This window comes from Dermacentor albipictus, chromosome 6 (genome assembly GCF_038994185.2).
Source record: "Dermacentor albipictus isolate Rhodes 1998 colony chromosome 6, USDA_Dalb.pri_finalv2, whole genome shotgun sequence".
NCBI lineage: Eukaryota > Metazoa > Arthropoda > Arachnida > Ixodida > Ixodidae > Dermacentor > Dermacentor albipictus.
The window spans coordinates 74,799,033-74,813,736 of record NC_091826.1 but is presented as its reverse complement, the minus strand read 5'-3'; the positions used below and the strand labels follow the sequence as shown (position 1 = coordinate 74,813,736).

General features: G+C 48.1%; 1 protein-coding gene and 1 long non-coding RNA gene across 3 annotated transcripts in view; both read left to right on the top strand.

The window, feature by feature from the left end:
- The window catches only part of LOC135897124 (calcium-activated chloride channel regulator 1-like), a 594,363-nt gene that overhangs the window by 552,498 nt on the left and 27,161 nt on the right, over positions 1–14,704 (top strand). The window lies entirely within an intron of this gene.
- LOC139046920 (uncharacterized) lies at positions 775–2,107 on the top strand. Its single transcript, XR_011506987.1, has 3 exons — positions 775–841; positions 1,679–1,790; positions 1,973–2,107. It is a non-coding gene; the product is annotated as an uncharacterized lncRNA (long non-coding RNA).

Sequence of the window (14,704 nt, the reverse complement as noted above, 5' to 3'; positions counted from 1 at the left end):
AACATGTAACGTACAGAAGTCACAATTACACGAGTTGCGAAGTGCGTTTCCGCTGCATTTCTTCTGCGCTTTCCGCACACGCAGAGCCATCTTGCGGCAAACACAGAAGACCCCCTCCTCTCAATGTACGGCGCTGCCCCGACAGGAGGCGCGCCGCGCGCGCATTGGGACCGCTGCCAGGCGCGTCGCGGGACTCCCTCTCCCCTGACGACGCTTCGCCGTGCTCCCGCTTTAGATTACTATCTATCTCTCTGCCCGTGCCCAGGCCCCGTACACTCTCAAGTTCAACTAATGGCCACAGAGGGCGAAAAAATCGACCGCGCGCCGCTGCTAACAAAGCCGACCTAGTAGGATCACCTCGGGATTCGTTCGTTAGTTCCAACATTTCCCGGTAGAGGCGTCGTAATAAGCGCAATTTTATCTTACAAACTTTCTCTTACAATTACCGAAGCATTTTCTTTTACATAAAAACAGGGCAAAATTATCATTGCTAATTAGATATTGTACTCTTTGTTAGTAAGTTTATTGTTTCTTCGCCATTATGAACGCAAATAGCGTTCAGCATCATCGATCTTTCACGTGACCTCTGGCCTGGATTTAAAATTTTTACCGGTATTTCCGAGTGCACGGCGGCACGGATTCATTCGTTCGTACACTCAAGACTGGTTGCTTCTTTGTTTCTAAAACTAGTTTCTTGCGCTTCTATGTAACTTGGGGTGAAGTTACGTGTTTGCAAGCGGACATGTAAGCCCGGCAGTTGGGTTTCGGTCGTGAGCCATTCGGAACAGGTCTGCATCGAAACGGGAGCTGGATTTTGCTGCGGCTGACAACGGCAATAACGGTGAGTCGTTTAACACCGCTGCTTCAATCGTTATATAATATCTGTCTCATTACCTTCCAGGCGGGCACAAGTTAACGAACTAGATCTTGCATTACATATGGGCAGTGAGGATCTCAGTTGCTGTTTCCTAAATAAACCTTTACTTGCGAGGCTGTCGTTTGGTTTACACACACAACCAGGAAAGAAAGAGCGATATCGGAACGCGCGTCTCATTTTTCATGTTATTGTAGCCGTGGTTGTAGGTGACTGAGTAGCCTTATCAATATACAGATTAAACTTTTTTTCGAGTCGGCCGGCAACGTCTGTCGTCCACAAAACCGAATAATCCTTTGGTAAAATGAAGTGAAAGTACAGAATTTAATGTATTAAACAGTTGCAAGCATGATACCCATATTTCGTACTTGTTGGTTCCAAATGTTCTTGCTGTTCAGATTGGTTTACCGTAGGGCATTTATTTTTGCAGTAGTGAAGCGGTGCGTCACGTTCGTGGAGAAAAATAATGCATCAGTTCTAATAGCTTCATGACTTTCATGCATTTGCTTGAGTAACTAGCAGTGTGATCACTTCTAGAGCATAAATGAACCCACAAATGTTCTCATTTGTGATCTTAATAGTACTTGCGCTGTTGACATGCATTGTAGTTAGGCAGACATCAATTTTATGGGCAATAGCAATACTTATTTAACATGCTGCTTAAGCACCCTAGAATAGACAGTGTACATTTGCATGTGTTCTGTAGTCGCAAATCATTACAACATATATGTCACACCTTTTTGCATTTCATATTGCAAAACTTTGCTTTTTCAATTTCTGATTCAGTCAAAATTTCTGTTCCAGACATGCAGTAATGAGGACGGCACCAGTATAAAGCAACACACTCCACGCACTAAACAGAAGCTGCTGCCTGCTACGACAAGGTCATTGTGTGGACATTGGCTACTACTACAAGGTAAACAACATATGGTTCAGAAATAAATATGTTTGATCTATGCTGTATTGGCTTGCCGTTTGCAGCAGATATGAATGTTTGTTCATATATATGGTTCAGTATAATTGGTTCGAACATATAAAACCCACATAAATTTGGCTAATCTGTGCTATATCTCACGTGTCACCGTTTTGCCCCAACAGAGTCTATGCCAAGCACATCTTGGTCATCACAGGAGCTCCTATCTGCACCAACAGGAAGGGGCTGGAGCCGAATTTGCAAGGCTTTTACACCAAGAACAAAGAAGCACATGCACAAGAATATGGATGAGATATCAAGTCTGCAAAGGACTGTGTTAAGACTGCAAAGAGCTTCAGCCACCATTCCACCAGCACGGACATTTGGCTGAGTCATCCAAGTAACTCAAAAAGGACTTTCTAGAAATTCTTCGTCTTCAGATGCACCTGCAACATCTGACCAAGCACGGACGACGCTGGCCAAAAGATTGAGTTTCATCAGTTCGTCCTTAATCAGCTTCCAAGCCATGTTAATTCCGTTTGTGCGAAGTGTAATTTTTCTTCTATAAATGCAAGCTTTCTCATTGCCCATTTTTGTTAGAGGTTATTCATCCTCATCCAAATATAAAGGTCAACCTTTATATTTGGATATTTCGCTGATACTTAATACCAGTCACTGTCTAGCAGCCTAACATATCTGTAGCAGTATCTTCTAGTGTATGTTGTCATGCGCAATTACTCTCCTGAAATAGCTGATGCAGCATCGGCATGCGTCTTGCATTAACCTATGCACATGTGCTATGCACCATTTTACTTTTCTTGGTGTTTTTAGCCTTCAATGCTTGCAGAGCAGAGTGGCTTCTCTCTTGAATGCAAGCTTTCTCATTTTCCATATTCCTAGTCTCGTTGATGATTGCTCCTCTTCCTTGATAGCCTGGGTCTTTGTGCAAGCTACAGTGAAGTGATTGATTGCAGAATCTGGTTTTGCTGCCACACTTGGTTGTGGTAACTGTGTTACAGATGTGGGGGCCTGGTCAGTTGCATTGGTAAGCAGTCCCTCGAGGTAAGCATTTGCTCCTGCAGTCCGCAAAGCGACATAGACTCCCAGTATACACACACCGTAACTGGTGCGCCCCGTTCGTTCTGGCCTGCTGCAGCCATGGGCAAATTGTGCTTGTGGCCTACCTCGGCCATGATTTGCTCAAAACGGAGACCAGCATATGTGCTTACATGGTTCGAAGTGTATGAAGTTGATAGCCGTATGGGTGGAAAGGCCCGCAAGAATGGCTGCCGAAGGTGATGCCCACAAAAGCGACTTGTCCACATTGCGACAAAGTGGGACACAAAGTGTGAGCCACACATAGCGGCCCCCGAAAGAAAATAAATGTGCAGGTTGGAAAGGAGTTAACGCTAAAATGCCGGGTAGTCCATGTTGCTGTGTTGGTTGCGGCAGCAGATGCCTGCGTCACCTGATTGCTTCGCAATGGAAGTTGCTCATCTTCAACGGCAACTGTTGGTTCAAACAGGTGCAAGGCTCTGTCCAATCTGTTTGTACCGCAGGTTGTCGCTCGTTACCAGACCACCACATGTGACAAAGGCAAGCATTATGCCTGTAAGATGGTACGTAGCCAATGTATAATGTATTGTCAACCTCAAGCGGTGACTGATTGCCGTTTAATTTTGCTGTTATGTCACTTGGTTACGGTCGCAGTTTTATGTTTTTCGAATATTGCTGCCTGGTCGGTTGCACTGGGAAGCAGCCTCTCGAAGTAAGAATTTGATCCTGCAGTCTGCACAGCGACATAGACTCCCAATTTACGCACACCGTGATTCGTGCTCCCCGTTCACCCTTTCCTGCTGCAGCCATGGGCAAATTGTGCCTCTGGCCTTTCTCGGCCGCGATTAGGCATGAACGGAGACCAGCATAAGTGCTTACATGGTCGGACGTGTATGAAGTTGGGTGGAAAGGCCCGCAAAAGTGGCCGATGAAGGTGATGCCCACGAAAGCGACTTGTCCATATTGAGACAATGTGGGACACCAAGTGTGAGCCACACATTAGCGGCCTCCAAAAGAAAAGAAACATGCAGGCTGGAAAGGAGTCAATGCTAAAATGATGGGTAGTCCATGTCGCTGTGTAGGCTGCGGCAGCAGATGCCTGCGTCACCCGACTGCTTTGCACTGCAAGTTGCTCATCTTTAACAGCGACTGTCGCCGCAAACGGGTGGGACACTCTGTCCAATCTGTTTCTGCTGCTGGTTGTTGCTCGTTAGTAGACCACCACGTGCGACGAAGTCGGGCACTACGCCTGTAGGTAGGCAGCTCAATGTACCCTAAGAGACCCGTGTATGTGAATGCTCACTGTTGCCATATGGTTCGTCGCCAATGTATGATGTATTGTCTGAACCTCATGCGGTGACTGATTGCTGTTTAATTTTGCTGTTATGTCACTTGATTATGGTCGCAGTGTTATGTTTTTCGAATATTGCGGCCTGGTCGGTTGAACTGGGAAGCAGCCTCTCGAAGTAAGAATTTGATCCTGCAGTCTGCACAGCGACATAGACTCCCAATTTACGCACACCGTGATTCGTGCTCCCCATTCACCCTTTCCTGCTGCAGCCATGGGCAAATTGTGCCTCTGGCCTTTCTCGGCCGCGATTAGGCATGAACGGAGACCAGCATAAGTGCTTACATGGTCGGACCTGTATGAAGTTGGGTGGAAAGGCCCGCAAAAGTGGCTGATGAAGGTGATGCCCACGAAAGCGACTTGTCCATATTGAGACAATGTGGGACACCAAGTGTGAGCCACACATTAGCGGCCTCCAAAAGAAAAGAAACATGCAGGCTGGAAAGGAGTCAATGCTAAAATGATGGGTAGTCCATGTCGCTGTGTAGGCTGCGGCAGCAGATGCCTGCGTCACCCGACTGCTTTGCACTGCAAGTTGCTCATCTTTAACAGCGACTGTCGCCGCAAACAGGTGGGACACTCTGTCCAATCTGTTTCTGCTGCTGGTTGTTGCTCGTTAGTAGACCACCACGTGCGACGAAGTCGGGCACTACGCCTGTAGGTAGGCAGCTCAATGTACCCTAAGAGACCCGTGTATGTGAATGCTCACTGTTGCCATATGGTTCGTCGCCAATGTATGATGTATTGTCTGAACCTCATGCGGTGACTGATTGCTGTTTAATTTTGCTGTTATGTCACTTGATTATGGTCGCAGTGTTATGTTTTTCGAATATTGCGGCCTGGTCGGTTGAACTGGGAAGCAGCCTCTCGAAGTAAGAATTTGATCCTGCAGTCTGCACAGCGACATAGACTCCCAATTTACGCACACCGTGATTCGTGCTCCCCATTCACCCTTTCCTGCTGCAGCCATGGGCAAATTGTGCCTCTGGCCTTTCTCGGCCGCGATGAGGCATGAACAGAGACCAGCATAAGTGCTTACATGGTCGGACCTGTATGAAGTTGGGTGGAAAGGCCCGCAAAAGTGGCTGATGAAGGTGATGCCCACGAAAGCGACTTGTCCATATTGAGACAATGTGGGACACCAAGTGTGAGCCACACATTAGCGGCCTCCAAAAGAAAAGAAACATGCAGGCTGGAAAGGAGTCAATGCTAAAATGATGGGTAGTCCATGTCGCTGTGTAGGCTGCGGCAGCAGATGCCTGCGTCACCCGACTGCTTTGCACTGCAAGTTGCTCATCTTTAACAGCGACTGTCGCCGCAAACAGGTGGGACACTCTGTCCAATCTGTTTCTGCTGCTGGTTGTTGCTCGTTAGTAGACCACCACGTGCGACGAAGTCGGGCACTACGCCTGTAGGTAGGCAGCTCAATGTACCCTAAGAGACCCGTGTATGTGAATGCTCACTGTTGCCATATGGTTCGTCGCCAATGTATGATGTATTGTCTGAACCTCATGCGGTGACTGATTGCTGTTTAATTTTGCTGTTATGTCACTTGATTATGGTCGCAGTGTTATGTTTTTCGAATATTGCGGCCTGGTCGGTTGAACTGGGAAGCAGCCTCTCGAAGTAAGAATTTGATCCTGCAGTCTGCACAGCGACATAGACTCCCAATTTACGCACACCGTGATTCGTGCTCCCCATTCACCCTTTCCTGCTGCAGCCATGGGCAAATTGTGCCTCTGGCCTTTCACGGCCGCGATGAGGCATGAACAGAGACCAGCATAAGTGCTTACATGGTCGGACCTGTATGAAGTTGGGTGGAAAGGCCCGCAAAAGTGGCTGATGAAGGTGATGCCCACGAAAGCGACTTGTCCATATTGAGACAATGTGGGACACCAAGTGTGAGCCACACATTAGCGGCCTCCAAAAGAAAGAAACATGCAGGCTGGAAAGGTGTCAATGCTAAAATGATGGGTAGTCCATGTCACTGTGTAGGCTGCGGCAGCAGATGCCTGCGTCACCCGACTGCTTTGCACTGCAAATTGCTCATCTTTAACAGCGACTGTCGCCGCAAACAGGTGGGACACTCTGTCCAATCTGTTTCTGCTGCTGGTTGTTGCTCGTTAGTAGACCACCACGTGCGACGAAGTCGGGCACTACGCCTGTAGGTAGGCAGCTCAATGTACCCTAAGAGACCCGTGTATGTGAATGCTCACTGTTGCCATATAGTTCGTCGCCAATGTATAACGTATTGTCTGAACCTCATGCGGTGACTGATTGCTGTTTAATTTTGCTGTTATGTCACTTGGTTATGGTCGCAGTGTTATGTTTTTAGAATATTGCGGCCTGGTCGGTTGCACTGGGAAGCAGTCTCTCGAAGTAAGCATTCGCTCCTGCAGCCTGCACAGCGACATAGACTCCCAATTTTCATGCACCGTGATTCGTGCTCCCCGTTCGCGCTTTCTTGCTGCAGCAATGGGCATATTGTGCCTCTGGCCTTTCTCGGCCGCGATTAGGCATGAACGGAGACCAGCATACGTGCTTACATAGTCCGATGCGTATGAAGTTGATAGCTACATGGGTGGAAAGGCCCGCAAAAGTAGCTGATGGAGGCGATGCCCACGAAAGCGACTTGTCCATAGCGAGACAATGTGAGACACCAAGTGTGAGCCACACATTAGCGGCCCCCGAAAGAAAAGAAACGTGCAGGTTGGAAAGGAGTGAACGGCTAAAATCTGGGGTAGCCCATGTCGCTGTGTAGGCTGCGGCAGCAGATGCCTGCGTCTCCCGATTGCTTCGCAATGCAATTTGGGCATTTTTAACGGCGACTGTCGCTGCAAATAAGTGGCACACTCTGTCCAATATGTTTCCGCTGCTGGTTCTTGCTCGTTAACCTGACCACCACGTGCGACGACGACGGTGAGCCGTTTACGAGCTCGCGTCAATGATTCCAGCGTATCTCGACATGCAAATTTTATTTCTGCTATTGCACGAGGATGTACACTGCTTGTCTTCTGCCAATAAAGTCGCGCGTTCTGTTCACTCACTTGTGGCTTGTTTGTATGGGCGTCAGTAGAGGCTCTTGGCAATTAGAACGCACCAGCTAAGCGGCAGCGAAGGCATTGAGGCATGCCGCATAGCCTGCAGGGCAAGCACGGCACGTACCAGCGTACGCGACCGGCAAAAAACGGCCATATTGAATTTTGCGCTAAAAAAAAAAAGTTTGCACTTCCGCTTCCGGATTGAGCAACGTCATCTGGCGTCCCCGAAAGTTAGTTCCATGCGCTGCCGCTGCTTATTTTCGAACCACTGCCAAAGGTACAGTTCCCCTTCTCTAAAGTTGTTCTTTATTCTATGCCGTGCCGATCACGACGTTTGGCTGAGACGACGTTTGGCCCCTCCGAGACACCGAGTTCTTTGGTTCGTTTCTTTCGCTCAGGCGCACGTTTCGTTGCCGCGGCGAACGCTGCGTTGCTCGACGCTCACCGCGTGATAGGTGGGCGCTAAGTCCGATGCGGGGCGCATCGTAAGTGATCGCTGTGCCGTAGCGCATTGTCTTATACCCCTTGGCGGGTCGACGGGAACGCTGTCGCGTCCCACTCTTTTTTGTATTTTTCTCTGTTCGTAATATGCAGAAGAGCCGAATTTTGTTATATTACTATATATTCCTGCTTATGATTATTTATTGTGATATTACTGTATAATGCTGTTTTTACTATATATCTAATTGTCTTCTATTTATTTGCACTTGTTCCCTACGAATTGTATTTTTAACGCGTTTTTTTTTCTTTTGTTTTGTTTGTTTGTTCGCCCTCTACTTGCTGCTCTAACACTCTTATGCACCCACTAATGATAGGAGGTCCCCCTGGCAGTTTCTCCCTCTGGGACCTCCTGATGCGGTATATAATATGTAAGCCCGCTTTTTGTACATGTCATAACAACAATAAACTTGAACTTGAACTTGTTTAATGCGAACTTCTTGGCTTCTCGATTACGCATGCTTACTCTGCTCGGTAGCTTGCTTAATTTGGTTGCTATGCGTGGTTTCTTCTCTCCAATCCAGCAGTTTTTTCCGCGTCTGTCTTATCTCCTGTTACATAACGTGTACCAGTTCCTGATATTCCCAGACTATTGTAGGAAACACCCACATTTTCTGCTGTATGTTTTCTGCAATCTCTGTTATTTGCTTTTGATTCGCTTTTAGAAATTATGATGGTATTAATTCGTGTTTTGCATTAGTATTTCTCCCAAATCTTAAGTTTAAACCTTTAAGATCGCTACCCAGGCTACCTTTTCCATGTTTCTCTGTCATATTTGGGTCTAGTTATCGGTAGACCGTTACTGAGAGGTCCATATCTCGAAAGTGTCCTTAGCTTCGCAAGGAAGCCTCCATTGCGGTTAGGCCACCTTACGTCAGTTTTCAAAGCTTTATTTTTGAGGCGTCCTTAGTAGAGGCTTCCTTGGCACTGCTTCACCGTAAAGTAGCCTCGAAGCTACCTTCATGCTTCCTTCCCTCGCTTTTTTTTACACTAAGGGGGCGTCTCGGCAGTGCCTTTCCTCGCTAATTTCTTTGAAAAAGGGCGTCTTCGCAATGCTTGCCCAGGTGGTGCTCGTCTCCGCACGCTCAATCACATATTGTGGCCGGCTGGCCGGTGAGACGAAAAGGACCGCTGCTAGATTGAGCAGATGATAGCACGCTCTATGCGAACTGCAAAGTACAAACAAATTTTATGTCCATGGCCTCCAAGGTAGCGCAGTGCACGCGTTGCTTGACACACACGCCGCCGAATCTCTAGGTCATGTTGAGGTACTACAGCCTGTTTTGTTATCCCTAGAACAACGAAAAATAGAGAACTGATCTGAGGAACAGCGCCCAACCGTAATTCCTACCACGGTGTCAAAACATCATGAAATAAATCTAAAGCAAATGCAACTATCAGTTAAGAACAAAGGGGCGAAACAGCACAGGACAACCTAGTTTATCCGAAGCAGCCAGCATCTTCCGCAAGGTGTCCACATTGCCTTCCGCAAGGTGTCCTTACATGCGCAATAGCGTTGAACGTTAATCAGGAAAAAGCGTATGCGTTTATATAATGGAGATAGATGGAAAGAAAAATTATTTAACAAAATAACTTTTTTGCTTAATGAAACACGTTTGGCGACACTGATGATGAATGCCCTTGAACGCTTACGCGTGGAATCCGTTCTTTAGCTAGCTAAAGGGTTCCTTTCGTGAGGGCGGGTGAAGGGAGCTTTCAGAATATACTTGACTCCTCCATGCATCCTTCATGGTATGGGAGCACAAGACTCCTCAACTAAGGTAAGGCAGAAGCCCATGGAAAGGAACGTTTCAGAACTTGGCCCTAAGGCGTTGTCGCTGCATGACTCCCTGTTTCCGCATTGCAACGTTGGCTGTCGATGACACTGATTCTCCCTGTTAACTAGTATGAGGTTCATTTAGTCGCACAAATATCGCCGTATAAAACAGTTCTAATCAGCATATCCGTATAAATCCCCCGTGTGTGCATTCATATCTCGTACTAATACCACCTGGCCCAATTTCATAAACTCAATAATATGGATTCTAAACCAATCAATCTATTCTTTACATTTATCTCTGCTGTCGCTCCGGCTATCATAAGTAACCTACTGAATTTCACGTCTTTTTTCCTTCCCATTTGTCGAAATCTACAAATGCTCCTTACATGTCTCTCTCACCATTTTCCACTTCATACGTTGCCTAATTAGTATGCCTACGCCTCCACCTTTCCTTGACCCAGTCTGTCTATCACGCCGCTTCCACACACAATTGTCAACAACACGCGGCTGCTCAAAATCTCATAGACGCGGTTCGGCCATTGCTTCCACGCTAATAGCCTCGCCATTCACCAGCGCTGGCATGTCCAGCAAATTTTCCTGCTTGCGACCACGCTGCATGTTTATGTAACGAATTTTACTGTCTCTACACATGTCCTTTGTGTGTCTTTTCTTAACTCTTTGCGGTCTGACTCTGGCCCTTGCTGATGTGTCACTAGATATAATACTTAAACTATCTTCCTGATCGCCTGGAGCCTGCCGAAAAACGGTACTGCCCATTTCGCGAATCGACGTCCAACCGGTGTTGCTACGCTATCTCTAGAATGTATCCTGTCAAGCACAAACGTGTCTTCGCGGCCTGCTACGTGCACGTCTCGGTTGGTGTTAATGACCGTAAAATTGATTGCTTTAGATAGCGGCTAAATTTCCCTGTTTACTGCAAATACTGTCCTTTCAATTACATACCCCTGCTTTACAACCACTGGCGCCCGTGCACATTTGCACTTCTTTTGAACAATTCTGCTGGTTGGTTACCACTTTGGCTATTCGCTTCGCGATCCATGTACCCCTTCCCAATAATACGTTGTTCACTGCATCCATCATCACCAATAGGTGCTTCTCCTCCATTGTGCCCCACATGCGTTGCTTAGCTTTCGCTATCAGTTCCCGAATTGATTTCGGCAGAAGCGCTCTAATGTGGACTCGCTCGCCTGTGCTAACCCTCTCTCTTGTCACCTGTCCTACTTTACGCATGTTTCAATCCCCAGCTAAGACAACCAGACACTTATCCTCCTCCTTGCCACCGTCAAATGGTGCACCTGAGGCCACGATGCCCTCCCCGCTTGTCTTAACCTCACCCTTCGCTTTGCTCTCTTCTCCAGCGATCTTAACCACCACTGACGCGTCCGCCAGTGCATTCCGGCGTGGCGGTTTCAGTTTCCTTACCTGTTCTCGCTTCTAAACCAGCGCCGTTCGCGAAGCTCGCATCTAAGCGTTCACCATTGCTTTCTTGAATGGTGGCGCTCGTCTTCATTTCTACTTTGGCTAGCTTATATTTTACCAATTTCCTATGATTCTGCCCTCTCTTGAGCTTCTTTGTAGTTTCCCAACCCGCTTAGCTCCCTTAGCCTTCTCCTGCTCTAGATGGTCTAGTCGACACCGTAGCACATACATTCTACATATAATACAACCCCAGTGCTTCAAGCAATAGCTAAAATCGAGTTTTTTTCTAACGCGTACGAAAGCTCGCACTCAGAATAACGTACGCCTGGCTTCCTCCTAGTAACGACCAGTATGTTGTACTCACAAGTCGTCGTACAAGTGTAGCCCCGCTTGTAGAAAAAAAATAAACATTATTTGCCATTTACCTACCTCAAACAAAAGTCGCAATTTCGCCCGAAATGTGAAGCGTCGATTGCGATACAAAAGAGTAGACCGCAATGCGAAGTGAGAATATTAGTTCAATCGGCCGTATCAACTGGGAAGTATTCGCTTACATATTAAATTAAGAAGAATCGTGTCAGCGCGCACAAACGAACATGAACATACCATATTCGATGACCGCGCACACTAGCTGTCAAAACGCTGGCCTGAGGAAGCGCGGCAGCAGCAGCAAGCAAAACGACCTTCGTGCTGTCTAACAATTCAATGGAAAATGAGTGCCGAGAACGCAGCACGCACAAAGGTATGAGCCGTCGACGCACCCACACTCTGCAGATTGCGTTCAAGATGGAGCGCGTGTTGCCTGTTAACATCGGCATGCAGGGGTAGCGACCTGCACAATTTTCCCAAGCCCGCTGTAGTTGCGGGGGTGGCGGGCGATCTTCGGAGAAGCGACTTTGGGACCCTTCCCGACCCGCTGCGACGACTCGCTTTGTAAAGACAACAATGCGCCTCGTCAACAGCCCAACGGCGCCGGCATGTCTAAGCCACTGTCGGCGGGCCGTGTATTGTTGGTGGATTCGCGGCCGCCTTCATGGTTTGCTTAGAGCGGGGAACTCCTGGAAGGGGATGTTTTTGCGGTGGTTTCCCACGGGGCCCCAGAAATCGTCACAGTCAATGAACAGACGCGGCGGCCACTGACTGCGAGGTCAACTCTGGGATCAAGAGACGCCTGATCGAGCCCATACCCCTGTCTGCGAGAACCCTCTCACCTCGGTGTGTACAGTGAAACTTGTGCGGAAGTGAGTTGCGTAAGCCCTCCCCCTCAAAGGTGGGTCGGCTACGATGACTTTGGACGGTCCCATTGGTCGAAGGTTAAACGGCCGTTTTCCCTCACCTAGGGATCTAGGGAGGACAGAGTGTTTTTAAGCAGCCGTTGCGTGGCTGCTCAGTGTGCATTCTCTTTCAGTCATGCTAGAATGATGAACTGTAACGTTCTCCACCCTTCATGTATACATTGTAAATAAATCCCATATTCCGCGTTCTCGATGATAGCAAGTGATGAGAACAACGTCCTTAGCGTGGATGAGTCGGAAGACGGCAGGGGCCAGCTACCACCTATTTATTGCCCGACCCAAACCCTTACAGGCCGCGGAATACGCAGTTGCTGCCATAGCATAACGCCGTGCCCCTCCCTCCCACTGGGGCTATGCGCACGACGGAAGGTGGCACGCTTCCACCCCCTTCCTAGCACGCGAGCGACTGTGCCACCACGTCGGCAGTTGCTGCGGGACTACGAGGCCGCCCACTCCCTCCACTACCCATTGAGCCTCTCGCGCGACGGAAGGCGGCGTATTTTCTCCCCGCTTTCCTCCCATGCACGTGGCAGATTAAGCCGCAACCGTAGGCTCTCGTACTTTCATCCGCGCCCACAGCATACGGCGCGCGGCGACGGTGTTATCGCCCTTGGACTTCATACGCAACATCAAGGCGACGCCGACGCTCACGGCGATGGCAAAAATGAGCCTTTAGTGTCCATATAATTGTTTTCGCAATAATAATAAAAAGGATAAGAACTAGAAAGCGTGGAAAATATTAGGTATATATATATACTTCCCATTTAAACAAACGCTTCTATCAATAAGCAAAAACCACACCAAATGTCAGTGCCCTTCCAGTTTGCGAAGGATTATCAGCGAAGCTGCGTATGTGAGCCCCTTAGTGGCGAACTGCACCTCCGCCGCGGGTCGGTCCGGCAGTGCACTATCTTCGGAATCGCCCATGTGGAGTGCTTACTTGCGTACCTACCGCCGTGGTTCGGCTCTGTATTCCCTTGTTTTCGGGATCGGCCTACTTATGGGGGGGTTTGTCTCTACACATGGACACGATCCTGGAAGAATTAGCCTTTACAACTTCACTGTAACATTGGTTACGTCTTTGTGTTTCCTAATTATTAATTAATAATAATTAATAATTAATTAAGCACATCGACGAACGCGGGATCAGTGGAACGAGCACGTTCTCTAGGTAGCGCCGATGGCAGCCAACGAGCCACCCGTGAAAAACGACGACGGCGCTGCAGTCAATTCTGACGACGATAGCTTTGCGTCTAGGCATGGACACGATCCTGAGAGAATTAGCCCTGAACAGCTTCGCTGTTCAAATTCACCACCCTTCCACTTCTCTCAAGAGGGGTACAAACGAAGCTTGTGTTGTGTTGTTGTTTTCGGGGCAGACCCCAAGACGACGTTGCTGATGACCTTCTGCTTCACGTTTCCTCAGCTCTAGATCCGCAGCTCTCCGTTGAAGCCGCGTCTGTTTTTTCGTAGGGGTGGCGCTGTTCGGCACGCACGAGGTACAGTGAGGCACGCGGTTTGGTTTGGATTTTGTGGTGACTGGACGTGCTTTGTGGGGCTCCATGGCAGCGACAAAATCATAAGTTCTTGTGCGTGCTTTGAGCTTGCTTCTCTTTTTGATTTGCTGATTTTTTGCGTTTAAATAGTAGTTGGGTGGTTTTCTTTTCCTTTCTTTTTTTGTCTCTCGTATTTCGGATGCGCGGGTGTGTTTCGTGCACATTTGATTATGTAGACTTGTTGGAGCGTCCTTTCGCGCCACGTGTTTCAACACGGGAAGCCATTGGGACGTTAAGTGTTTGTAGTATTTAAATGGTAGCATGGAGGTGGCAAAATTAATAGCTATAAGGCGGGTTTACTGTGTGTGTTTTTGTTAGGAAAGTGAGAGCGCAGCCGCGTGGTTGAGCGCGTGCGAGAGCGTGTCATCTCCACGGCATTGATTGCTTTTGAAACAGTGCTGAGAGTTGCTCTGCGAAATTTTGAGGATTTGGATCCTGTGCCTATCGGTTCTTGCTAAAAGGCACGTGCTCTGCATTGATATAGTGGTACAGTATTATGGTAGTATTTGCATCAGTAGTAATATTATTAGAGTATTTGCAAAAAGCCGTGCAATACATGGGGAGAAAGCCGGAAAAGCGGGCAGTGCATTTGGGGTCCCTCAAGGCAGATGAGGATACGGATGAGAATGGAGAGGGTATCGACCCAACCGTGCACACAATGTGATGTCTATAGTAGGCTGCAGAAAATGGAGGCTTTCCAGGAAGAGCTTGCCAAAAAGGTGCAATAGGTCAAAAATGGGCTAAACAGGGAGCGTGATGCACGGAAGCTAGTTGCAAAGAGACTTGAAGCAGCCGAGGAAAAGCTGAGCAGGGCTGCCATTGTGAACTAGAATGTGCGTGACAATGGAACGCAGACCTCCGACGCGACAGGCGAAGGAGTGTCATCAGGATACGTGGAATTCG